Here is a 26,297-nt window from a genome sequence, read left to right on the forward strand (position 1 = left end):
GAAAATGTAGAAATAACAGTAATCGCACAAACCCTAACCCTGCCCCTTGCCCCACCCCTTCTCTGAGGCCCGGCCTCTGCCCCGCCCATTCTCCAAGGCCCCACCCTGCTCACTCCATCCTCCCTCCCTCTGTCACTCGCTCTCCCTCACCCTGGACTCTAGGCACTAGGTTGCACTACCCTGCTTGCGAGGGTGATTGTATAGACTCCAGCCACTAGGCCACACTACCCTGTGAGAGGAATTGTATATACTCTGGCCATTAGGCCACACTGCTCCAATGCGGGGAGCGATTTATATGGACCCTGGCCATTGGGCCACACTGCCCTGATGCTTGGGGTGAGTTACATGGACTCCGGCCACTAGGCCGCACTACCCCAACCAAGGAGTGATTGTGTGGAGGGAGGCCATTAGGCCGCAGCTGGCCGCCCACAGAAGAGATGGGCGCGTGAACTTGTGAGTGGCAAGGTTCTGACACCCCATCCCACCCCTGCCACAAAGGAACGGTGTGGTGCCAGGCCCGCCACGGGGATATGATAGAGGTCTATAAAATCATGACTGGTGTGGAGAAAGTAAATAAGGAAGGGTTATTTACTCCTCATAACACAAGAATTAGGGGTCATCAAATGAAATTAATAGGCAGCAGATTTAAACAAACAAAAGGAAGTATTTCTTCACACAAATGTACAGTCAGCCGGTGGAACTCTTTGCCAAAGGATGTTATGAAGAGTTCAAAACAGAACTAGATAAGTTCCTGGAGGATAGATCCATCAATGGCTATTAGCTAGGATGGGCAGGAATGCAAAACCATGCTCTGAAGTGTCCCTAGCCTCTGTTCGCCAGAAACTGGGAATGGGCGACAGGAATGGATCTCATGATGATTACCTGTTCTTTTCATTCCCTCTAAAGCCCCTGGCATTGACCACTGTTGGAAGACAGGATGCTGGGCTAGATGGACCATTGGTCTGACCCAGTATGGCTGTTCTTAAATGGCTCTAAGGCCAGATGGTTCAAATGGGGAAGTGTGCGGTGTATGTGGCTATATTACACTTCAGTTTTTGTGTGGTATACTTTTAAATGTAAAATGAATCCCTGTCTGTGTTGTGAGGCAGTGCAAAATGGCTATCACACAGCAAAAGCTTCCTCTCATGGAGATCCTGGCAGCCACATCCAGGTCACCAGGTTCAGCCAAATTCAGAGAGACATGAAGATATAAACATGAAGCGGGATTATATTGTAGGGCTTACCTGAGGGTTAATTTACATAAACAACCCAGATCCACAGTAGACACTATACCAACTGTTGTGTCAGCCCAAAGTAGACTGCATACAGTGTCTCTAAACCTCTGAGTAGTTCAGGCCAGAGCCCAATAGACAGAGGATCTCTCAGCCCAGGCAGATTTTGCTCCTCCCTGGAACCAAGGGCTCCTTCTGTAGCCCAAACTATTGCATTTTAAAGACCTGCTTTGCTAATGAGGCCCAGCTGTCAGTTCCTGCCTTCAGACCTGATTTTGGGGGTACAGAGCAAGAATAAGAAACCAAGTATTTTTTCTCCTTCATTAAGAAAGTAAGTAACTCCTTCCTCTCGGAGGGGAGAAGGTGCACCTCACAGGGCAGAAGGTGGAATTCCTACTATGGGAGTTAATAAGAGCATTCCTGTTTCCACTGGTCTGGCATCACAAGATTTGAACTAGAATCCCTTCTATTTGGCTTTTCTTTGCTGGGAGCAGACAATGCACTTAAAGCAGATCATTTCTGCTCCAGGCACTGTGCTTATTAAGGGTGAGGAAAACTGTTTACATTTTAAAAAGTTATATCATGGAATTACATTCACTCTGGAAGCAGGAAGATAATAAAAATCAAGTGAGAGTAGGGCCTTGGAACAGAGGCTGATGATGCCATGACTTTTCTAAATGGAAATCCAGCCACATTTCCTCCTTTTGGAGCAAAAAAATTATGCAGAAGCAGAAAACAGCTGTAAGAAGGATGAAAGGCAGGGTTGTTCCAAGAGAAGCAAGATAATTAGAGGCTTTATGGCATATTTTATAGATATCATCTAAATTTCCTTGAAGTCCAATATGCTCCTTGTATTGCTAAATGGGAACTAATGAAATGACTGCTAATTAACACAATAGCAACAATTAACAAAAAGTGATGTTACCTGAATCAGTATGATTTGAAACCAGAGTATTCAGTATCAAAGAGGAAAAAATTAGATTAGGAACTAATAAAGAAGAGAGGGAGTATCTGGTTCAGAAAGTCAATGATTCATATAATGTAGGGATGAAAAACACCCATGAATCATCTAGTGTGTTGTCTCTTTCATGGTAGTATTGTTCCCTACTGTAAATTGTTAGTTTACCCAGACAAAAGGGTTAGTCTGAAGCCTGAAATTAGATTAGTAACCCTCATCATTTCCTAATGAAGTGGCCCTTTCCCAGCACAGCTAACAGCTCTGGAAACACTAATTGATTGTATGTAGCCTCCACTCCCAGATAGACTGCCTTGTGAATTACTTAAGGTTTCTCATTTCCCAACATAGGATTCTTTCCTAACTGTAACAAGCATTCTGGTAAATAACCATACTTATCTCAGAGTTTTGTTTATTTTTGTCCTTTTTTAGTAATCAAAAATCACCATCATCACTCACGTTCTGAGTGATCAGATAAATTCCAGAATATCTTAATAGCTGGAATCATTTTGATCAAATGAAACTAAAACCAAACTGTTCTATGTTCTACAGGGAATAATATGGTGTCTTCATCTACCTATAGTTATGGCAGCAAAGCAGAAGTATACTGGTCACCATGGGAGACTCTGGATACCACAGACCAAGGATCTCAGGAATAGAAATGTCTTTGGTAATTGACTCCCCTCTTCCCCAAGGCAAGTAGGATAGTACACCCCTAAGGAAGCAGGGGAAGATTTGATATTACCGAGTACAGATTAAGAGGGAACCCAAATATAGTTAAAGCACCAAGGTCTATCCCCATCACTTAGTGATCCAGTACAATAGGCAGCAAAATCAAGGCTGTGTCAAAAGCCTTTTTTCCATGTACAGAAAGAGCATTTTTCATGCAATATAGTATATGTTTTATTAGCGGCAATAGTAATAAAATATTGGCAGTTATAAATGTTGCACAAAGAAGGTCTACAAGTCTATTTCTGAAACATCCACATTTGGAAGCCCAAAGAGTTAGTTGCATTTGCTGAATCTGTTTCCAAGCAGAAACTAATTAAAGCATATCCATACTGGAAATTTTGCTAGGTGTGCCCTTTTACACTCAACTGTTTTTTAGACAAAAATATCAGGCTAAGGCCAGAAAGTTGCATACAACTCTGAATATACAAAGTTTTCTGTGCAAAGGACCTGCTCAGCTCAAATCTTTATTATGAAAGCCACCATAAGCAGAATATAAAATATACACAAGATGCTGTAGCAGCAACTACATGTACCTGCATGCTCATAGAACTCTATAGAAAGGCAGGGCATTCCTTACTTAAAATGCACCCTCAATTTAATTTTTACTGGCTTCATAATTCATTTGCAAAACATAGCTAAACATATTTCAGCAAGAACTAGGATTTCAACTATATTAATAAGATCATAAGAAATTTTACTTCTAAACAACAGCAGGAGAATTCACTGGCTGAAGGATAATAAAACATATTGGAGAAGAGAGAAAAACATAATTGCAAATTCATAGAACATCAAGAAATTACAATTTTCTAGCATTTAATATGTATTTTTCCATGTTTTTTCCATATACAGCTTTTTCTAAAAGATGGTATTTTCCTCCAAATTTGGCATCACAGAATGTTCTACCTCTCTCTGACTGATAACACACAATGTGCCCCTTTTTCCAGACACCTGCTGACAGTAATTTATCCGAGAGAGAGCACTTTGTGAAGCAGGATTTATAAATCAGAGGGCAACACTCCACCACCCCATAGTTAGAGAACTGGGAAAATATTTAGCAATACCAACAGAAAAAAAAAATGTTTATCTTTTTATCTCCAGATTAAAAGCAGAGCATCCAGATCATGGTCATCACAGTCGCAATGCTGAAGGTTGTTTTACTAACCACTGTGACTGGACTCTTGTTGCAAAAGTCCTTTTGACAGCAGTGGAAATCAAAGTTGTCAGCACCAAAATCATCAGCAATCTCATTCATGTTGCATCGGGAGTGTTTCCAGCAGGCATAGGTTTTCAAATCAGCTTTTTTATAAAAAAAAAAAAAAAAGTAAAAAAGAGAGTTAGAAGCAGAATACCATACTGTCTGTTTCTCTGTAGAAAGAAGCAGAATCACTGCCCTGGTCTGAACATGCCCAGTTCTTGTCATTCAAACTACTTTCAACGTGTTCAAGCATTCTTCTCTGAACACACACTATCAACATGCTGGTGGGAACACAATATGTGAGGCGATGACATGTGTGTCGTCAGCTCAGTATTAAATTGAGATATAACTCAAGTATTCCCTCTAACTTAATGTCTACACACAAATATTGAGCTCAACTGAAATAGTGCTTTAAACTCGAGCTAGTTGGCCCATCAGGGATTTGGTTTGAATCTCAAGTGTTACTGTTTCTCAAGCTAATAATGCAGTGGGGATGCAGTTATGGCCAACAGCTTGAGTTAGCACAACTCATAAGCTACACAGAGTGATTGGGTTAGCAGCTGAAGTGTTCATTCCAGGTTTCTCTTTGAAAGAACTATTCATTGCTGGATAATGCCCAGTTTGTGCTCAGTTCTCATCACAGAGTCTACAGTTCAATGAAAACACTACATAGAATAGTCTCCTTTTCTAGTTGTGCCAGTGAAGTTTCCTTCATGCTCATGGATTCACGAGCTTGCAGCTTCAATACATTTTGAAAGTGACAGAACTGGGGGCATTTAAAGATTCCCCATTATCACAAGACACCATAGTCAGTCCCTATTTTGGAAATGAAGAATGAAATGGGGGTGAGGAAGAGGGAGTGTGTGTGGTGGAATCTAAAGATAGTAGAAACATATTTAAGTTTGGCAGTCATTTATTTTACAAAAGGAGTTAGGTGTTGTCTACATGAGAAAGTTGCACTAATTTAAAAAAGTGAGATGTTCAACTGATGCAAAAGGATACATGGAAACTCTGTATAGTATTGATTTAAGAATGGCTTATTTCAATTTTAGTTTTCTTAAATGAATACAAGAGTTTCCACACAGTCTTTTGAATCAGTTTAACTGAATCAATTTAAAATCTCACTTTCAGTTAAAATAATGCAACTCTCTCATGTAGACAAGCCCTAAGTTAAAGGCTCCATTTACAGCTCACCATATGATCTCCCAGCCATTCTTGTAGGAATCCCAACCTACAAATTGCAAGAGGCAAAGCCACCGTTTGGTTTGGGCAGTGTGAGATCTCTGACAAGGTAGGTTGTTTACCCCAACAATTCTGTCCCTTTAAAAAGTTAGGCGTGGAATAAATCCACGTCCAAAAGAAACTTCTAGTCACTGGCTTCCTTTAGTTTATGCTTAAAGAAATAACAAAACTCCAGGTTAGCTTGCTTCAATCAAGCCCACAGTGATAGCTCACTTACTGAGTATATAGTTCTATACAGTCTGGCCAGCTGCTTCAGTTCTGCGCTTCTTTCTCAGAAAGAACATTCTCTCTCAACAGTCCTCTCTCTTCTGAAGGAATATCATTTATAAGAGCTCAAATCCATGCCAACTGAACCACTTACTGCTTCTCAGTGCCTCTTAGCATTTCCTTACTACCAGGAAGTATAAGCCATATAATGGAAAATATATGATTAAGACCAGAAAACAGATTTTTCTCCTATGAGGTTTCCTACAGTTCCTCATTCCTTGATATTTCTTTGCTGATTCTTAGAAAAGGTGAAGAATAAGTGCAATGTTTATGTCATCCACACTTGGCATTCAACACATGGAAAAACTTTGTTTCTCCAGGCAGATTCATGTTTTCAGGTCAATAACTCCTATGATAGATTATATATATTTGGCTTTTTACTATTCTGCAATAATAAAGCATGCACCCAATGTTCTGGGTGCTCATGACAATTTTTGAAAGAGATAAGTGGATATGACATTCTGGGGTCAGAAAAATTGGTTCATTTTTTGAAATATGCTTTGATTGTTCTGAATTTTTCAACCATAAGTTTATTTTAAGTGAAGTATATTTATGCTGAGAACAAATTATGTGAAGTGCACTTTATCCACTACAGTCTTATGCTGCCTTGCTGTTAATTCATTCACTTGGACTACTTCAATTTGACTTTTTTATGTACCTGGATATATGACAAATGTTGTATATCAGATACACAAACCACTAGTTATCTTCATCAGGTGCTCAAAAAAACAAAGTGTACTGATGATCATTCTCAGCATGTAATTCAAATGGACTACATTAACAAACCTGAACTATATTAACAAACCGGAGTTTGACATTTCCAGACTGGAAATGCACAGACTTTGAATGAGTTAATTTTTCTGTATTTATTTTATTCTGTGGGATAGTATACATACCAAACCTGATCTGTAAGCAACTATCATCTCCATGGGTGCAAGTAGCATTGGTTGAACACAATGAAGGACTATTTGCACAGATGTAACACTTCAGGGCATATCCTAAACACGAAAATAATATTTTATCATTACATAGGAACCAGCAGCTTTCCTAATACAAATTCAAAATGCTCATAATGAAGGACTTTTCAATATCTGTTAGACCAAACCATTTCAAATCCTCAAATAAAAAAAAAAAAAGACTGTTCTTTTTTAAGTACTGCAAGAGCCTCTTAGGCCGCAAATTATTTATGAGTCTCTTAATTTATCAGCCCAAGTTCAGGGAAACAGCAGCTGCATTTAAATAAAGCAAATTGGGACTGCGTCCAACTGCTGCAATGCACAGACTGAGCCTTAAGCTTTACTACCCCAGGGATATTAACCTGAGTTTCCTACATCTTTGTTTTACTGGTGACATTGATGCAGAACTGCTTATCCTTTTAATCAGGCTCTTTGTCCTTTCCCTCTCATTGCTTCTTGCCCCACCCCTCAACCCTTCTTTCTTTCCATCATTTTACCTCTTCTGTTCCATGAACTGACTCTCTTCCTACTTTTTTCCCCTGTCGTGAACTATGCATGTTCTCATAAATCTTCAACACCATGCTGGTGACATCTTTTCCTAATCCTGACTGTTAGCACACTCCCTTCCTATCCTTAACCTCCTTGTATCTCATGCTCTAATTTCTTATTCCTTCCCCCCCCCCACTCATCTCTGTTCTCATAAATCTTCAACATTCTAGAATATCTGTCCTAATCCTAACCATTAGCATCCACCTCCCTCATCTTCCCACATCATTAACTTCGTTGTCTCTTATGCTCTTTTTTCCTTTACCCTTCTTGCTCCCATCTCATTCTATGTTCCCACTGAAATATATGCTACTGATTTTTTTCAAAGAAGCAAATATGTGTCTGTCCATCGCTGCCTCCTGCTAAATGTAATATCAGACTTGCTCAAATGTGTGTGATCCCATCTTTAGGCTGTACCCTAAAACAGCTATAACCCCTCATACTATGACAAAAATGAATGTTTCTAGTTACCATTTTAAAACTAGAAAAAAACAGATGATAATGACATCCTTTTTTGAAAATCTTGGCTCAAGTGCATTTGTTTTTGTATAACAAGTGTGCTTCAGGTGAAACCTTCTTTGAAACAGACCTATTTTCCCCAATCCTTGCATGAATCCTTGAGCAGAGCCACGGAGAGAAGGAACTGTGAGACAGCAGTAGCCGATATTTGTTACACATGTAATTGAAGGAGGCCAGTCTATCGTCTTGCATTATATCTTTAATTTTTGTTAATCCTTTTGCTATCAAAATCATTTTAAGCATGGAGTAGGCCTTAATCCTGAGGCACGGGTTATCCATACTGGTACAACAAGGATCTTGTGTGACAAGCAAGATTGTTTTTTTATTCCATATAAGTTGCATGATAAGCCTATTTATTTGAGCAAAGAGCAAGGGGAAGATCTTGAAAGGTAACAGACTAAGGATAAAGTCATTCTTGGGCAAATATTCATTTTGGCTATTTCTATTCTCCCTGATAAAGATAGAGGGAGGGGACACCACTTTTCCATGTCCTTGGAAATTTCTTTTAACATATAGTTTATAAAAACAATTTTGGGAAAATTAGGACAAATTTAACACCTGAATAAGTGATTACCTTGCACATTTGAAATGCAAAATGCTGAAACTGAGAAGAATACGGTCTTTTGGATATATCCATTGTTTGTGATTTATTCCAGTTAATGCAAAAACCAGAGATCTTTCAAAAAATATCAACTACATTCAATAGTACAAAAATGCCATCAGCATATAAACTGGTTTAGTATTCTTTCCTGTTTATAGTCATACCTTCAATGACTAAGTGCTGACCTATGTACATTGCCAGCGGTTCGAGAGAGAGATTAAAAAGGAGGGGCAGGAGAAGACAGTCCTGTCATATGTCTTTTTATAGTTGAAATGTGAGAGAAGTAATTCCATTAGTTGATAATGAAGCAAGGGGAGAGTTGTGTAATACACTGACCCAATTCAGGAATATTGGTCAAAATCCAAATTTTTTAGAACAGCCATTAGATGAGGCCATTCAACCCTATCAATGGCTTTCTCTGCACCTAGAGATAAGGTGATATGTGGGGAAAATCTGACATCTGAGCTTGCTGGATCAAGTGAGCTATTTTTTCTTGTATCATCAGCAGCCAGTCTTCCTTCAATGAAACCCACCTGATCTGTGTGTATAATTGATGGGATGATAGTGTTCAGTTGTGTTGCTAAAATTTTTACAATTATTGTGCTATCTGTGTTCAACAGAGATATGGGGTGGAAGTTACCACAGTTGCAACCACCTTTGTTCTTCTTAATATTAAAGTAGCTCTCATGTCATGAGACATGGTTCCTTTTTGGAATGTTTCAGTGAAGACCTTTGAAAAAAATAGAAGATACCTGATTATAAAATGTTTTGTAGAAATCTAACAGAAAGCCATCCATCCCAGGGGCCTTGCTAGAATTCACATTTTTATAACATGTTTGATTTCTTGTGATAGCTTTGTCCATATGTGACCTTGCACTCCATAATGTTTTATGGAAATATGCTTATGAGTGTGAATATAATGTAACTGGAATATGCTTTATGCAAAAGGTCTCTTGTGTATTCATCCCATTTGTATGAATGTATCATTCTTGTATCTGAAACTAGGAATATGAAGTATGGTTCTGAGGTCCTATTGTAATTATGCAAAGTGTGGGCCATTGATGGTGGTTTAGAATCTTGATGGCTCCCATTGACTCGGGGACAATTGGTTGTAAATGGCTCTGTTTACTTGCAAGCCTTCCTGTGAGTCAGCCCAGGAAGAACGGAGGCTGGGGTTTCACAGCACATGTGACCATGTCACATGATGCTGGAATCCATCTTAGTTCTGGTACTTTTCCATTTAGAAGGAGGGGTGGGGATCCAGAGAGATAAGACTCCCGCCTTGGACCAAAGCTATAAAAGAGGGTGGAACAGGACAAAGGGGGCTGCCAGTCATGAGAAAACCCCTAGTTACCACCTGAGCTGGAACTAACAAGGACTGCAGCAAGAGAAGGAATTGGGCCCAGACTAGGAAGGAGTCTAGTTTGTGAAAGAAGCTTATTGGAACATCTCCGAGTGTGAGATATTACCTGTATCAGTTTCTTAATGTATTAGGCTTAGACTTGCATGTTTTTGCTTTATTTTGCTTGGTGACTTACTTTGTTCTGTCTGTTATTACTTAAATCCTACTTTTTATACTTAATAAAATCACTTTTGTTTATTAATTAACCCAGAGTAAGTGATTAATACCTGGGGGAGCAAACAACTGTGCATATTGCTATCAGTGTTATAGAGGGTGGACAATTTATGAGTTTACCCTGTATAAGCTTTATACAGAGTAAATGGCTTTATTTGGGGTTTGGATCCCACTGGGAACTGGGTGTCTGGGTGCTGGAGATAGGTGACCTGCTGAGCAGTTTTTGGTTAAAGACTGCAGCTTTGGGGCTCAGAGGTAAATTCAGCACGTCAGGTGACAGTCCCAAGGGGGTCTCTGTGACCGAACCCATCAGATTAAAAACAAAATTTAACTTAGGGTATTAAAAGGTAGGCCTTCAGTAAAATGATCAAATGTATTAGAGTTAAATTAGTTGTCTGATTTATATAAAGTTTGATAGAATTGCTTAAATTGATTATGTATATAGAAATCATAGAAGTGTAGGACTGGAAGAGACCACAACACGTCATCTAGTCCAGTCCCCTGCACTCAAGGCAGGACTATACATTAACTAGACCATTCCCGATAGGTGTTTCTCTAACCTGTTCTTAAAAACCTCCAATGATGGAGATTCCACAACCTTCCTAGGCAATTTGTTCCAGTGCTTACCTACCCTGACAGGAAGCTTTTCCGAATGTCCAACCTAAACCTCCCTTGCTGCAATTTAAGCCCCTTATTTCTTGTCCTATCCTCAGAGGTGAACGAGAACAATTTTTCACCCTCCTTGCAGCAAGCTTTTACATACTTGAAAACTATTATGGCCCCCCTCAGTCTTCTTTTCTTCAAATTAAACAAACCCATTTTTTCAGTCTTTCCTCATATTTTCTAGACCTTTAATCATTTTTGTTGTTTTCCTCTGGACTTTCTCCAATTTGTCTATATTTTTCCTGAAATGTGGTGCCCAGAACTGGACACAATACTCCAGCTGAGATTTATCAGTGCAGAGTAGAGTGGAAGAATTACTTCTCGTGTCTTGCTTACAACACTCCTTCTGATACATCCCATAATGATGTTCACTTTTTTTGCAGTAGTGTTACACTGTTGACTCATATTTAGCTTGTGATCTAACATAACTTCCAGGTCCCTTTCCACAGTACTTCTTCCTAGGCAGTCATTTCCCATTTTGTACTCCTAAGTGGAGTACTTTGCTTTTGTCTTCATTTAATTTCATCCTAGTTACCTCAGATCATTTCTTCAGTTTGTCCAGATCCTTTTGAATTTTAATCTTATCTTCCAAAGCACTTGAAACCAGGTTTGTGTGGTCTGCAAACTTTATATGTGTACTCTCAATGCCATTATCTAAATCATTTATGAAGATATTGAACAGAACCAGACCCAGGACCAATTTGCCCTTCCAGCTTAATTGTGAACCACTTGTGTACTCTCTGGGAACGCTTTTCCAACCAGTTATGCACCCACCTTATAGTAGCTCCAGCTAGGCTATATTTCCCTAGTTTGCTTATGAGACAGTCATGCAAGACAGGAAAAAGAGAAATCCTGTGGCCTTTGTACACAAGGATTTCAGCTTTTCTGGCACCATTCATTAACATTACTTTATCATTGAACTTCAGCAGCTTAAAGATGATGGGTTTGGGCTTGTCAGACTCTCATTGTCTAGCACCAGGCCTTTGATGAGCTCTTTCAGTATCTAAAAGGAGCAGCTGTCCATCCAATTTAAGTATGTCAGGGAGCAGTTTCTGAAGAAAGCTGATAATATCCTTCTCCACTAGACCCTCAGCAATGCCCAAGAGGCAAAGGTTGTGTCTGTGAGAGCCGTAGGGCTTGTCTACATTACCTGCTGGATCAATGGGCAGCAATCAATCCAGCAGGGGTCGATTTATCACATCGCCAAGCACTCTCCTGTCAACTCTGGTACTCCACTAGGGCAAGAGGCGCAGGCAGAGTTGATGGGAGAGGGTCAGCTGTCAACTTACCACAGTGAAGACCCTGCTGTAAGTAGATCTAAGTATGTCGACTTCAGCTACGCTATTCACATAGCTGAAGTTGCGTAACTTAGATCGATCCCTCCCCTAGTGTAGACCAGAACTTAGACATCCTATTTTTCTTCCAGTTTCTCTAGTCTAAGCTTTAAGGAGAAAGTTCCTTCTTTAATTTCCCTGGTTTCAATGGCAGTTTTTTGTAGCTCATTTTCCATATGAGTTATATGGGGTTTTACATCACATGTATCTTTAGAGAGGCCACGAAAATCTTTTGAGATTGAATCCAGTCTGTCTGTGAGGAATTCTTTCAGTGCTGTAATATTCTAGGCTAGGTCCTGCTGGGTCCTGGCCGTGTAGTCTCTCCTTTCAGTTGCTTAAGTGATTCAGGCCTAGGTCTTTTGTTGTCTCTCATTTCTCCATTGGCATCCATATTCAACAGTTTGAAATTTATCCATGGGATTAATTTAAACTTTAAGACAGAAACTTATTGCCAGTTTTCCAGGAAAGTAATGATTAAAGATGAATTGATATGTTTTGAGTGAGGAGGTCTGAGACTGGGCAGCCATCCTCCTCACAGGTACCATGTGACCCGCTGCTCCCTCCCCACCCCCAAATCCTTCTTGGGGGACAAAACAAAACAAAAGCCAAAACCCAAATTTCCTTTCCATAAGCTGTCAAAGGAAAAGAGAGAAAATCAAGCAAGAAGGAAAAGGATGGGAAGGGCCAGGAAGACTGGAGCAGGAAAAGTGCAAGTCCTACCCTCTTTAAAAATAACCCATATCCAGTTCACACACTGAGACAGACAACTATGAAAAGCCTCTTTTAAAAATAAGTTTAACATTTTTTAAATTCACAATTAAGATTTTTAAATAAAAATTTAATCTTGACCTCCCCAATGGATGATCCATGAGATTTCTTTAGCAAATTTTACCACACCATCCTCCTGATGGCAACATTGTAGTTGTCTACACATCTGAAAACTTATCCTATGAAAATTTTAAATCTGCTTCTACTAAATATTTCCAGTTTTTATCCCTTTGTCCCCTGGCTACCTTCTGCTGATACTATATCAATGAAACAGAATATTTTGTTCCTATACTGCTATGGGACGTTCACTGTATGCCTGCATTCTTGCTTCAGCTTGAAAACATTCTGTTACAGAAATCTACCTCCACCCCTGAACCTGCCCTCACCGCAGAAAGTGACACTGAAATGCTGTACATTTATATAAACTGCACTGCTTCCCCCCCAGTTTGTGTCTATAATGACAAATTCTATCCATGACCACACTGTGCACCTGTTTAATGTGACATTGGTATGTATGTAAGAAAAGTGTTAACGCAGAACCTCCAGGACACTTACCAGAACTGCAATAAGCAATCAGAACAATGAAGACAGTGAACAGGATACAATTCATTTTGTTCATGTTTCTTCCAGAATCTGGAAGCAAGAATAAATGAAAAATGGTTACATATACCTTAGTTTATAATATTTAAAACCAGAGAAAGTTTTGATTACAAAAGAGTAAGGTCTAGTAGTCTGAACACATGCATCAGGAGTCAGGAACTCCCAAATTCTAATCTTGATCCCAACAGACTATTTCTATGGCATTGGGTAAATCACATAACTTCTATGTGCTCAGGTTTCCTCATCTGTCAAATGGGGATAATACTCACCTACCTTACAGAAGGGACGTAATGAAGGGTAATTCACTGGTATTTGATACAAAGCTTATTGATATCAGAAGGCTTTGGACAAGTTCCTTAATGTTTGCAAAGTACTTAAGATATCGCATCTGCAAAGAATTATTGGATACTACATATGGATGTGGCAGCTATCTAGGAAAGGAACACTAGATCACAGTGTCACCATGAGGCAGCTCACAGACATGCCTGATTTACTGATTTCTGTTCTCTGTGTTTCCTATTTTTTGTTTATTTTTCTATGCTTAATAGCCCACCCAACCCATACTAGACTTTTCTGTTGGAGCACAATGCAATTCCTTTTTGTAGCACAACTCTCCCTACCTCTTTGTCTCAAGCTGTTATACTCGAACAGCCAAAGTCACAGAGCAGAAGCCCAGGCACTTCTTTAGGAGCATATATCATCTTTTCTAAAGGCACAATTTCATAAACAGGCTTTTAAAGCTCAGTACAATACCCAAAAAACAAAAGTGGGAATCTGGGGGCAGCTGCACAAATCTATCCCTGAGGAAACTTTGCCAAAACCAATGGAGTTATAACATGGATGAACTTGGCACAGTATATCCAGGCATCTGCAAAGGGCAAACCAGAGACATAATTTTGCAATTAGAATCGTATATTTTATGACCCTCCATGTCCTTTCATCCCTCCTACAAGAAGATTGTCAAACTCCCTCCATTTGAGTGAGTGCTTAATTAAAGTCTTGTAAATAGATTCCTACTGTACACACTAAGGATATTTACACACACAAAAAAAATTAAATTAAAAAAATGCATTTGTGCAATATTAAGACTGCACAGTTAAAAAAAATACAATGTGAGAAAATAAAAAGGCAAGGTTCCAGTATCAGTATCTAGGCCATACTACACATACACTGTTTTCTATTCCTGTTTTGCGGGACACATATATAAATCATAAATTACATACCATAAAGACTACAGAAAATGAAATACAGTGTGGCCAAGGTAATGTCTCTACTGTAATCTTAATTTTGGATTTTGTGACTTTTTGTGATTTGAAACTGCAACATAAAAGTTGCATTAATGCAGATTTTTTGCATTTAATAATTTAAGTGGACGTATAATTCTCTTGATTGAAAGTAAAAAGAAAAGGAGTACTTGTGGCACCTTAGAGACTAACAAATTTATTTGAGCATGAGCTTTCGTGAGCTACAGCTGACTTCATCGGAATGCATGCAGTGGAAATGCATATATCAGCTTATGCTCAAATAAATTTGTTAGTCTAAGTTCCCACAAGTACTCCTTTTCTTTTTGCGGATACAGACTAACACGGCTGCTACTCTGAAACCTGTCATTATGCAAGGCACTTGATTGAAAGTGTAGTCCACATAGCTAGTATTAGCACTTATTTTATTCAGCAGTAATGCAAGGAACCTACAGGCCTGTATCCTGTAAGATATTGGCTTCAGCAGTTCACATAAGGCTTGAGGCCTATGAACTTTGGCATAGATAAATGTCCCAGTGGTCACGCCTAAGTTTTGGGGAACTGGGAATAGGGTGTTAAGGGGAAGTTTGTCCATAACAACCCCAGGAACATGAGCTAACATCAGCTTTTGGATATTTTAGGATAGACACATCTGCAGATGTCTGATCACAAGAGTGCCATGGCAATGAACTGACATATATGATAATAAGTTGGGATCATTAATATACTAACCTTTAGGAGAAGGGCACTCCAACATTAGTAGGGTGAGGAAATACAAATAAAGAGGGGAGAAACCTACTGAATATACATTAGACAAAGTGGTGTCAGCGTAACGTATTATAAAAGTTGTATCCCAGCCTTTGTACGGGGGGAAACAGATGTAGCCCTTGAATGATGGCCAGTGGTGATCATGAGGAAGGTGATGGTGATGAGGAAGATAATGGCCTACATTTCCAGTTGTTTTGCAAGGGACAGTGTGAGTATATGGATGTTCAGATGTACATTCTATATTACCTCTATCTACCATACTGGGTTATAGTGTTTGTGACTTTGCGAAATGTATTAATAAACTATTGTAAATACAGAAAGGCTCCTAAAGTGTGAGTGTTGCATCGGGGTTCCCAACTAAACAGTAATTTTAATAATATGGGGCCTGATCTTTGGACAAGAACCTCTCAAACCTCAGAGTTTCTTAAGTAATCAATATAATTAATACACAGTCCATAGATCGAGCTACAAAAGTTCTAGGATTTAGATATAGTATGTAATATTTAGTTATGTTACATAGCAGCTCCTATATCAGATTAGTTCAGAGATCTATTTGTTCAGAAACAGGATGCTAGATAGCAGCCAATACCACATGTCTATGAAAAGACCGTTTTATGAATACAATTATGTAATAGCCTATTTCAGAGGAAATTTCTTCCTAAACCCATGGAGCTGGTGGCTGGCTTAAGTCTAAAATGTGGAGGGTTTGTAGCCCTTATAAAGCTATCATATCTAATACAATTGTAGATATGCTTCTTACATATATTAAATAAATGTCTTTTTGGAATCCTACTAAACTTTTGCCGTCAACGGTCTGGTGCCAGTCAGTTCCACAGGTGTACTAGGAACTGTACACTACAATAAATTCAGTAAAACAACCAAACACAAAAACAAACAAAACAATGTTGAGCTTCCCTAAAAATGTGCAGTAGAATCTGTTCCCCTCTAAGAGGGAACGCATAAAAACCACAAAGATAGGGTTTCTTTGAAAATGTCAGATGTAATCTATCAAAGCCAGCCATGCATTATTTTTGAGCTGGAAGAATTGACTTTGAAAAGACTCTCTTGATCTTGAATATCTGTTGAGGATAGCAACATGTCACAAAACACTAACCTCCCTTGTTCTCCTAGGTCTCAGTTTCAGAAATCACTGCCATAGAGAAGAAGCCAAAAAAAAGAGTTTTCTAAATCTAAATAATTGGTCAAAAATTATGCATGAGTCACAAATCTTAAAAGCAGGAAAAAAAAGGCACAGAAGACAATATAATCAGGAGAAAAGAAAAACAAGGGCTTATTTCAAACTGTTGCAACAAACACTGTGCCAAGTGATACATAACCATGCACTTCCTTTCCAGACAGCAATACTGTACTAAAATCACAGTCTTGCAGTAAAAACTAAGCAGCATTTTATTTTTCCATTTTCTAAAAAATGTAAATACATTTTAAAAAACCCACTAAAATGCCATATACCTTATTTCACAAAACGCAAAATTGAAAGATCATTTTGTACAGAAGCACCTTTGTTAGTGCGTTCTGAAAGTCTGCCATCAGCAGCTGCTCTACAAAATTAAAACAAAGATACTGGAAAACTATCCATTTCACTAAAAAATTCCAACTACTTGGATTTAGGGCTTGGCTACACTTGCAAGTTAGAGCGCTTTAAGGCAGCCCCAGGCACCCTAGCTCCTGAGATGTCCACATTGCAAGGCATGTAGAGCACCTGGACTCTGCAGCTGGAGCACTTCTGGTAATCCACCTCCACGAGAAGTATAAAGCTTGCTGCGCCCCCGCTGAAAGGCCCGCATCAGTGTGGACGAGGTGTTGCATTACCTGTGCATTACGGTGCTGTGATTAGCCTTCAGAAACGTCTCAGAATCCCCTGAAGCCAAGTGGCCACTCTTCTCATTGTTTTGAACTCTGCTGCAGGCATGTGGATACCCCTTTCAAAGCTCTGTTTCTGACAGCCAGAATGCTTATCTGCTCCGGGACAAAGCAAACCATTAGTGTGGAATGCTGCTGTTTGAGTGTGTGTGGGGGGGAGGAGGTCTGCTGCTGTCTGAACTTACTCTCTGCCCCTCAAAACACACTGTCTCTCCCCGCACATACACACAGAACACTCCCTGTCACTCTCCACCCCCCATCCCATTTGAAAAGCATGTTACAGCCACTTGCACACTGGGATAGCTACCACAATGCACTGCTCTTTGTGGGTTGCAAGAGCTGCTAATGTGGCCATGCCAGTGCACTTGCAGCTGACAGTGTAAACACTGCTGTGGTCTCCGAAGGCTGGTTTAACTCCCATCTCTCTACATCTGAAAGTGTAGCCATGCCCTTAGTAGATGTTCTCTCTCCGTAGCAAAAAAAAACAAAACACACAAACAAACAGGACATCTAACAAATCTGTTTATTTATTCCTTCTTAAGTATGTTGTCAAGTGGCTGCAGCAAGAGCATATTCAATACAAGCTTTGCATATAGTGTCACAAGCTTCTTAGTCAAAGTCACAACAGGAAAAAATCAGTAGCTTGACAAAGAAATTATGCTTTTAAATATGGTGAAAGTAGAGAACTGGTAATCAGTACCCTTTGGTGATAGCCTCTGCACTGCCAGTGACTCACTGTTTGACCCTGGACAAGTCATTTTAGAATGATTTCCCTTAAGCTCTCTAAGGAGGGGTCTATTTTCTGCTCTGTTGTGAATTCCTGGCTTCTGATAGCCCTAATAGCTGTCTCAGGTGTAGGGAGGGACTCCTTCCACCTCATTCCAGGAGAGACACTGCTATTTTCTGCTGAATAGGGGCAGGAGATTTCCCCTTCCCCACAGCTGCTTTTTTACCCTCACAGTTCACTTCTGAGACAAGAGCTATATTCCTTTTTGCTAGGGTTATTACATTAACACAGTCCATAGTACTTTGGTAATGATATGTTGTCTGTGTCCAATCAACACATCTGCTGCAATGCTATCCAGTATGCCAACATTTAGAGTACCTTGTATATCTTCCCATTCCTGTTCTATTTAAGCTCAAGGCACAGTAATTTCAAATTTTCCTAATGCAAGGAGTCTTACATTTTTTCCAGGGAGCATACCAGCTTCCCTAACCAGATTTGTTCTGACCAGAGAAATCTGGGCACCAGTAGCTCACCAGCCTTGGTAGATTTGCCATTAGCCTTGGCATCTTCGATAAACTCTTTAACAATCTCCAATGGATCAGACCTTACAAAATTCACTGGGGCCCCTTCAGGGAGCCTCCTGGTTCCCAAGTCTAAGGCAGCAGGTGCATTAACTTGGAGTGACAGGGGTTTGTATTTGGATTCCCCTGGCTTAGGGCAATCTTTTCTCATGTGCTTAGTGCAGCCATATGAGTAACACTTTCTTGGACTGTCCTCCTGTGATTGAGGCCTGTAATTATGATTACCCAGAGGGGATCAGTTGTGGGGACTCTCCACCACCCTTGCTTTTGTCAGGGATAAGACAGAGACTCTCTCTCTTTACCCTGGGCTTCTGATCTTCTCTCTGGGGTTTGCATTCACTGGATGCTCTGGCTTGTACATAGGAAAAAGCAAAATTTGCTGCCTCTTGTTCCGTGCTAAGGGATTTATCCCAAATGGGCACCTTGATTTTTTTGAGCATATATTCAGGAAATGTTCCTTTGCAAAGAGGTCAAATAACGGGTCACAATTCTCTACCGCTTTTCCCTTTTGCCCACTTTTTTCACTGAATCACATATTTTATACACATATTCGCTAGGATTCATCTTATGCTTTTTGAGATTCCTGAATTTTAATACACTTCAAGGGTGATTTGAAACTTTGCAACACAGTTTTTGAAAATCCACCATATTTCAAAGCATCTCCCATCTCCATCTCACTAAACATATGCAACACTTCTCCTGAGAGCTCTGAGATAAGCAGGAGAACCCTCTTATCTTTTGGAATCTTATGCAATTTGCAAATTCTTTCAAAAGTGGTGAGATATTTTTCAACACCATCTGTTTCTCTGTATGTAGGGGACAGTTTGCCCCAGTCGGGTGACCTTTGGGGAGGGCTGATCACTGCTTGAGGGTTTTCAATCTCTCCTGCACCTTGGGTTCATGCTCCCCCACCTCATGCTTCTGCTTCTTAGCTCCATGCTCACTGATGGTCAGTCGTTTCTGCTACCTTTTCTGCTTCTCAGCTTTCAGGGCTCTCTAGCGGACTGCTTCTTCCTCTCTCTGGGGCTGCACGTTTTCCATCCTCCAGTACCATTTATTATTCCTTCTCTGCTATTTCTAGGTTTTTGGTTAGGTCTGCTCTCTGCGAAGTCTGTATCTCCATCTCAGCCAGTGAGAGTTACATGGCTGTCTCACTGAGAGCTGTGTCTTTGCCGTCATGTTCTTTCGGTGGTCTATTATGTTTACTCATCTTACACCTTCTTTTGCTGTATTTCTCTTACCCGAAATAAGCAAACAAAACAAAATAATAAACTAACCTTTTTTTTGGTTCCCAACCTTCTCCCTTGTGAATCTCTCAGAATCTAATTTTTCAGTGCTTGGATTGTGATTGTTCGCTAACCAGACAACTGTGTGTAAATCCTTGCCATGACTACACCAACGTGATGCTCCCCAGGGGTAACCAGGGTTGTGAGGCATCTCACCACTACCTGCCCTTAGTGTGAAGCAGTCTTGTCTGTGCCTGCTGTGGATCAGCTCCCTGAAACCAACAGCCTCTGGCCGCACAAGCACTGTCTTCCACAGCTCCACAGACCTTGCCATTTCAGTATAGGCTAGTACCAAGTACACCAACCCCTGAGTCCTTGGAGCACTCCCTGCAATATCCAGTCCCAGTCACTACTGGCACTCACAATAACTGCCAAGTAAACTACCTCCAAAGAGACAGTGTACACACAGCTTGACTAATACAAGGTCCTTTATAACATTTCAGCACTGAAATACATGTACAGTAAAAGCAAGCATAAATTTATTCACAAAGATTAAGATTTAAGAGATACTGAAAAAGGATAATGAGTGGAAACAGAACTGGTTACACATGAAACAAAACATAAAATAAAGTGGTAGGTCTACACTTATGAATGGTTACCATTCTTATTTAATAAAGTAGATCTTCTCCCAAGGATTCAGTGTCTTTGACAGAGCAGCTGGTTTTCAGTCAAAACCAGGATCCAAATTTTCATGAATATCCACATGCCCTAATAGGGAATTCCTCAGCAAATGGATACCAACATGGCTTTTTGCTTCTCCTTACATTTCCCATAATTCAGTCTTTTCACCCCAGAGTCAGGAGAACAGCTCCTTCCCCTCCCCCCCCCCAGCATTGTTTGTTCTCCAATGTGTTGGCTGCAAGTTGTCTTCATATCCTCATGTTGACTTGAAATGCAAATGCTTACTCTACATATGAACCTAGGCAGACATGTGAATATACATTCCTCTGTCTGCCAAAACCAGTTTTTCACCTCTGCTGAGGAGTAACACCTTGATACGAACAATAAGGATATATTTTCAGTACATATACATGTCTTCTTAAATATAATCAGTACATACATTTCACAATAATATGAACAATCAGCATGATCTTGACTTTCCTTTAAGATCTCAAACAACATTCTTTATAGATAAATATTATGAAAACAAAGTGTTAGATGTAGTGAGTTTGTCAAGCCCGATAAGAGTTGCTGTTACAGAACAGTAAACCCTTTTCCAGTTGGCATCAAGGCGTTCTTAGGCGTTCCACAATAACTACACTAGGTTTTCTATTTAAAGCAGCCGATCACTGACTGGTCCCTGTTTGTTTGTCTGCATACAGTGCCAAGCCCTAAGAAGGTTTTCAGATAGGTATCCTGAAAAAAATCAAAGGACCTGTCTTTCAGCACAATAATTTCTGTAAGAAGAATGATTCAAACTTGCTGAGGGGAGTGGGGGAAGAGAGAGAAGAGACACCTCCCAAAAGAAAAAGTCCTAGATTACAAGCTCCCCCAGTTTGACCATAGAGAAACTGATAGCCCTGAGCATTCTTCTCAGCAGCAGCATGACCCTCCCTTTTTTTATATCAGTGGCTGCCATCTGTCACTCACAGAGCTCTAAATTGTGGCCCTCAAGAGTACCTATCAAGAAAACGCTGTATCTGATAAATGAAGAGCTGTTCCCTCAGTGCACACTGTGATTTTTTTTAACTGAAATGTTTGACTCAGTCTCATCACTACAGCAAGGAGGTAAAGGACTTACCTTCTGGGCTGTGGGAGCCCCAAGGATGGCAATACAGGAGCTTGACTGGCTGAGTCTGAGCCTGAGCCTAAGAAAGTGCATAGTGAAGGACTGCTCCCCTCCACACACAGCTTCCCAAGGCAGTGCAGGTCAGGGAGAATGGAAGACACACATATATAGATAAAGATCATAAGCTGAGAACCAGCAACTAATTAGGATTCCATGTGTCTCTGCCGCAGCCCAGATGAGAGCAGTCTCATGGCTGCTCTAACTTGTACCAGCTGCCTGTAGACCATAGGCTACCTGAAGACACCCAGGGGACAATGCATATTAGCCTTTTTCCTCCCACAGAGGGGACTTGTACATGGTTTCTGCTCCCTTTGTGCCAACAGCTTCATCTGCCATTTGTCATAAGTATCTGGGGAAAAGTAACGAGCTTCTGCGTTGTCTGTCATAGTCTGGGGATATTTTCCTTTAAGCCTAACCTCGCCCCCCCCCCCCCCCCCCCGCCACCACCACCTTCCAGAAAATCACGGCTCTGCCAGGAAACTGGCAAGACCATTAGCACAGTGGGAACAGTATCAGGGAAACCCAAAGTCCCAAAGAAATTAATTCGCTTTTTTACCACACCAGACCCCGTCACAGTGTGATAGTGCTGCTGACACTGCCTTCTCACTGCTCAGCTCAGAGATAGGCCATTTTCTACAGAGACGTAGCACAGTGCAGCACTGAGCCAATGCTTCATCGGTGTCAGGCAGGAAAATATGGAGTAAGAGACCCAGTGGTGGGACTCAGATTGTTCTCCCTCCTACCACAAGAATAACTTGAGAGAGCCCTGCTCAGCCATAAATACCCACCCACAATCCAGCCAACCCCTCCTACTACTTCAGTGATCCCCAGACTTCAGGGTCAGGCCCCGCCCCTTACCCATGTCCACACCCCCCGGGAGCTGGGGCCAGGAGCAGGGCTGTGGCTCCGGGGCTAATGGGGCCACAACTGGGGTTGAGTCTGGCGCCAGGGCCAGGAGTGGAGCCCCGTCAGAGGCTTAGGCTGAGGGTAGAGGCCAGGAGTGGAGCCGAGTGGCAGGGAGCTGAGCTGCGGGTAGAACAGGGCTGGGTAGTGCTCCCTCCCCGCCTGGCCTGCACCCCCCCATGCCCCCTGGAAGTTCCTCCATATCCCCATAGTGGGGGAGGGGGGCATGACCCACAATTTGTACGACATCAAGAGTGGGAGTACCCGGTGCTTAATTTCTGCCATGGCTTGCCAAGGCTGATCTCCAGCACCTGTAGGCTTGGCAGTTAATAGCTAAAGAGCCCTGTGCGGATACCCGCTTTATATCCACAGATGCAGATATCTGCAGTTATAAAGCAGATATCTGAAGAACAGCAGGACTCTTCCAGGAACAGCAGTGGCAAAAGCAGCCTCACATCAGGCCACCGCGTCCAGGAGCCAGCACCCTGCGTAGGCAGCTCCTCTGGCATGGCTTTACCACTCCCAGCCCTGCCCACTGGGGCACTAGGCTCAGCAACAGCTGTCCCTGGTTGTGCTAGTCCAGGAGTGTGCAAGCCGCTGAGCCTGGTACTCACTCCAGTGGGTGGGGCTGGGGGCAGTAGAGCCACACCAGAGGAGCTGCCTATGCAGGTCACTGGCTCCTGTGAGTGGCAGCCTGAGTGCGGCTGCTTTCATCTGCCGTTCCTGGTAGAGCCTTGCAGCTCCTCAGATATCCACTTTATATCCGCACATATAAATCTGGTTTCCGCGCAGGGCTCTATCCATAGCCCTGGCACCTCTGGGCTTGCTGCATCAGTTATGAATGTAAAAAAATTTAATTACAAATTAAGCACTGGGAGTATCTCCCCCTCTGTCAGTTCAAGGGGACCCCAAATCGCGTACAACTGTGTCTGAATCGCTCCTTTATGCCTCAGAAGAGAGACTGTAGAATGGGACAGAAAAGGCACTGAAATGAGTGTGAAGATGAGAGAGGAGATGGGGTGATGGATTGGGAAGGGGTGGAGGAGAAGGGAGAACAGTGGAATGAGGGTGAAGGTGAGGGAAGGGGCTGAGGGAGGAGAAAGTGGGGTGACAGAGAGGCTCGGTGGGGAACGGGGGGACAGTGGAATGAGGGTGAAGGTGAGGGAAGGGGCTGGGGAGGAGCAAGTGGGGTGACAGAGAGGCTGGGTGGGGAACAAGGAGGACAGTGGAATGAGGGTGAAGGTGAGGGAAGGGGCTGGGAGAGGAGGAAGTGGGGTGACAGAGAGGCTGGGTGGGGAACAAGGAGAACAGTGGAATGAGGGTGAAGGTGAGGGAGGAGAAAGTGGGGTAACAGGGGGCTGGGTGGGGAACAGGGAGGACAGTGGAATGAGGGTGAAGGTGAGGGAAGGGGCTGGGGAGGAGCAAGTGGGGTGACAGAGAGGCTGGGTGGGGAACAAGGAGGACAGTGGAATGAGGGTGAAGGTGAGGGAAGGGGCTGGGGGAGGAGGAAGTGGGGTGACTTAATGGTGGCTTAATGGTGAAATCCTAGCGGATCTTAAACATAAAAAAGAAGCTTACAAGAAGTGGAAGGTTGGACATATGACCAGGGAAGAGTATAAAAATATTGCTCGGGCATGCAGGAATGATATCAGGAGGGCCAAATCGCACCTGGAGCTGCAGCTAGCCAGAGATGTTAAGAGTAACAAGAAGGGTTTCTTCAGGTATGTTGGCAACAAGAAGAAAGCCAAGGAAAGTGTGGGCCCCTTACTGAATGAAGGAGGCAACCTAGTGACAGAGGATGTGGAAAAAGCTAATGTGCTCAATGCTTTTTTTGCCTCTGTTTTCACTAACAAGGTCAGCTCCCAGACTGCTGCGCTGGGCATCGCAAAATGGGGAAGAGATGGCCAGCCCTCTGTGGAGATAGAGGTGGTTAGGGACTATTTAGAAAAGCTGGATGTGCACAAGTCCAAGGGGCCGGACGAGTTGCATCCGAGAGTGCTGAAGGAATTGGCGGCTGTGATTGCAGAGCCATTGGCCATTATCTTTGAAAACTCGTGGCGAACCGGGGAAGTCCCGGATGACTGGAAAAAGGCTAATGTAGTGCCAATCTTTAAAAAAGGGAAGAAGGAGGATCCTGGGAACTATAGGCCAGTCAGCCTCACCTCAGTCCCTGGAAAAATCATGGAGCAGGTCCTCAAAGAATCAATTCTGAAGCACTTGCATGAGAGGAAAGTGATCAGGAACAGCCAGCATGGATTCACCAAGGGAAGGTCATGCCTGACTAATCTAATCGCCTTTTATGATGAGATTACTGGTTCTGTGGATGAAGGGAAAGCAGTGGATGTATTGTTTCTTGACTTTAGCAAAGCTTTTGACACGGTCTCCCACAGTATTTTTGTCAGCAAGTTAAGGAAGTATGGGCTGGATGAATGCACTATAAGGTGGGTAGAAAGCTGGCTAGATTGTCGGGCTCAACGGGTAGTGATCAATGGCTCCATGTCTAGTTGGCAGCCGGTATCAAGTGGAGTGCCCCAAGGGTCGGTCCTGGGGCCGGTTTTGTTCAATATCTTCATAAATGATCTGGAGGATGGTGTGGATTGCACTCTCAGCAAATTTGCGGATGATACTAAACTGGGAGGAGTGGTAGATACGCTGGAGGGGAGGGATAGGATACAGAAGGACCTAGACAAATTGGAGGATTGGGCCAAAAGAAATCTGATGAGGTTCAATAAGGATAAGTGCAGGGTCCTGCACTTAGGACGGAAGAACCCAATGCACAGCTACAGACTAGGGACCGAATGGCTAGGCAGCAGTTCTGCGGAAAAGGACCTAGGGGTGACAGTGGACGAGAAGCTGGATATGAGTCAGCAGTGTGCCCTTGTTGCCAAGAAGGCCAATGGCATTTTGGGATGTATAAGTAGGGGCATAGCGAGCAGATCGAGGGATGTGATCGTCCCCCTCTATTCGACATTGGTGAGGCCTCATCTGGAGTACTGTGTCCAGTTTTGGGCCCCACACTACAAGAAGGATGTGGATAAATTGGAGAGAGTCCAGCGAAGGGCAACAAAAATGATTAGGGGTCTGGAACACATGACTTATGAGGAGAGGCTGAGGGAGCTGGGATTGTTTAGCCTGCAGAAGAGAAGAATGAGGGGGGATTTGATAGCTGCTTTCAACTACCTGAAAGGGGGTTCCAAAGAGGATGGCTCTAGACTGTTCTCAATGGTAGCAGATGACAGAACGAGGAGTAATGGTCTCAAGTTGCAGTGGGGGAGGTTTAGATTGGATATTAGGAAAAACTTTTTCACTAAGAGGGTGGTGAAACACTGGAATGCGTTACCTAGGGAGGTGGTAGAATCTCCTTCCTTAGAGGTTTTTAAGGTCAGGCTTGACAAAGCCCTGGCTGGGATGATTTAACTGGGAATTGGTCCTGCTTCGAGCAGGGGGTTGGACTAGATGACCTTCTGGGGTCCCTTCCAACCCTGATATTCTATGATTCTATGACAGAGGGGCTGGGTGGGGAACAGGGAGGACAGTGGAATGAGGGTGAAGGTGAGGGAAGGGGCTGGGGGAGGAGGAAGTGGGGTGACAGAGGGGCTGGGTGGGGAACAGGGAGGACAGTGGAATGAGGGTGAAGGTGAGGGAAGGGGCTGGGGGAGGAGGAAGTGGGGTGACAGAGGGGCTGGGTGGGGAACAGGGAGGACAGTGGAATGAGGGTGAAGGTGAGGGAAGGGGCTGGGGGAGGAGGAAGTGGGGTGACAGAGGGGCTGGGTGGGGAACAGGGGGGACAGTGGAATGAGGGTGAAGTTCAGGGAAAGTGTGGCTAGCTTGAAGGGAGGTGGATGAGGCAGGGAGCCAGGCTCCATGTCCGCTCCCCTGCAGCGGAGGTAGCTTTTCCCCCGTGCGGGTCTCTCTCTTCAGCCCCTCCCCACAGA

General features: G+C 42.4%; 1 protein-coding gene across 1 annotated transcript in view; it reads right to left on the reverse strand.

The window, feature by feature from the left end:
• Positions 1–6,519: 6,519 nt before the first annotated feature.
• The window catches only part of FBXO3 (F-box protein 3), a 61,182-nt gene continuing 41,404 nt past the window's right edge, over positions 6,520–26,297 (reverse strand). The window contains exons 11-12 of the transcript XR_007357340.2: positions 13,142–13,219; positions 6,520–6,621 (exon numbers count right to left, since the gene is read on the reverse strand). The gene's annotated coding sequence lies outside the window, so the exon portion shown is untranslated. The remainder of the gene's footprint in view (positions 6,622–13,141; positions 13,220–26,297) is intronic.

Source organism: Caretta caretta, chromosome 6 (genome assembly GCF_965140235.1).
Source record: "Caretta caretta isolate rCarCar2 chromosome 6, rCarCar1.hap1, whole genome shotgun sequence".
NCBI lineage: Eukaryota > Metazoa > Chordata > Testudines > Cheloniidae > Caretta > Caretta caretta.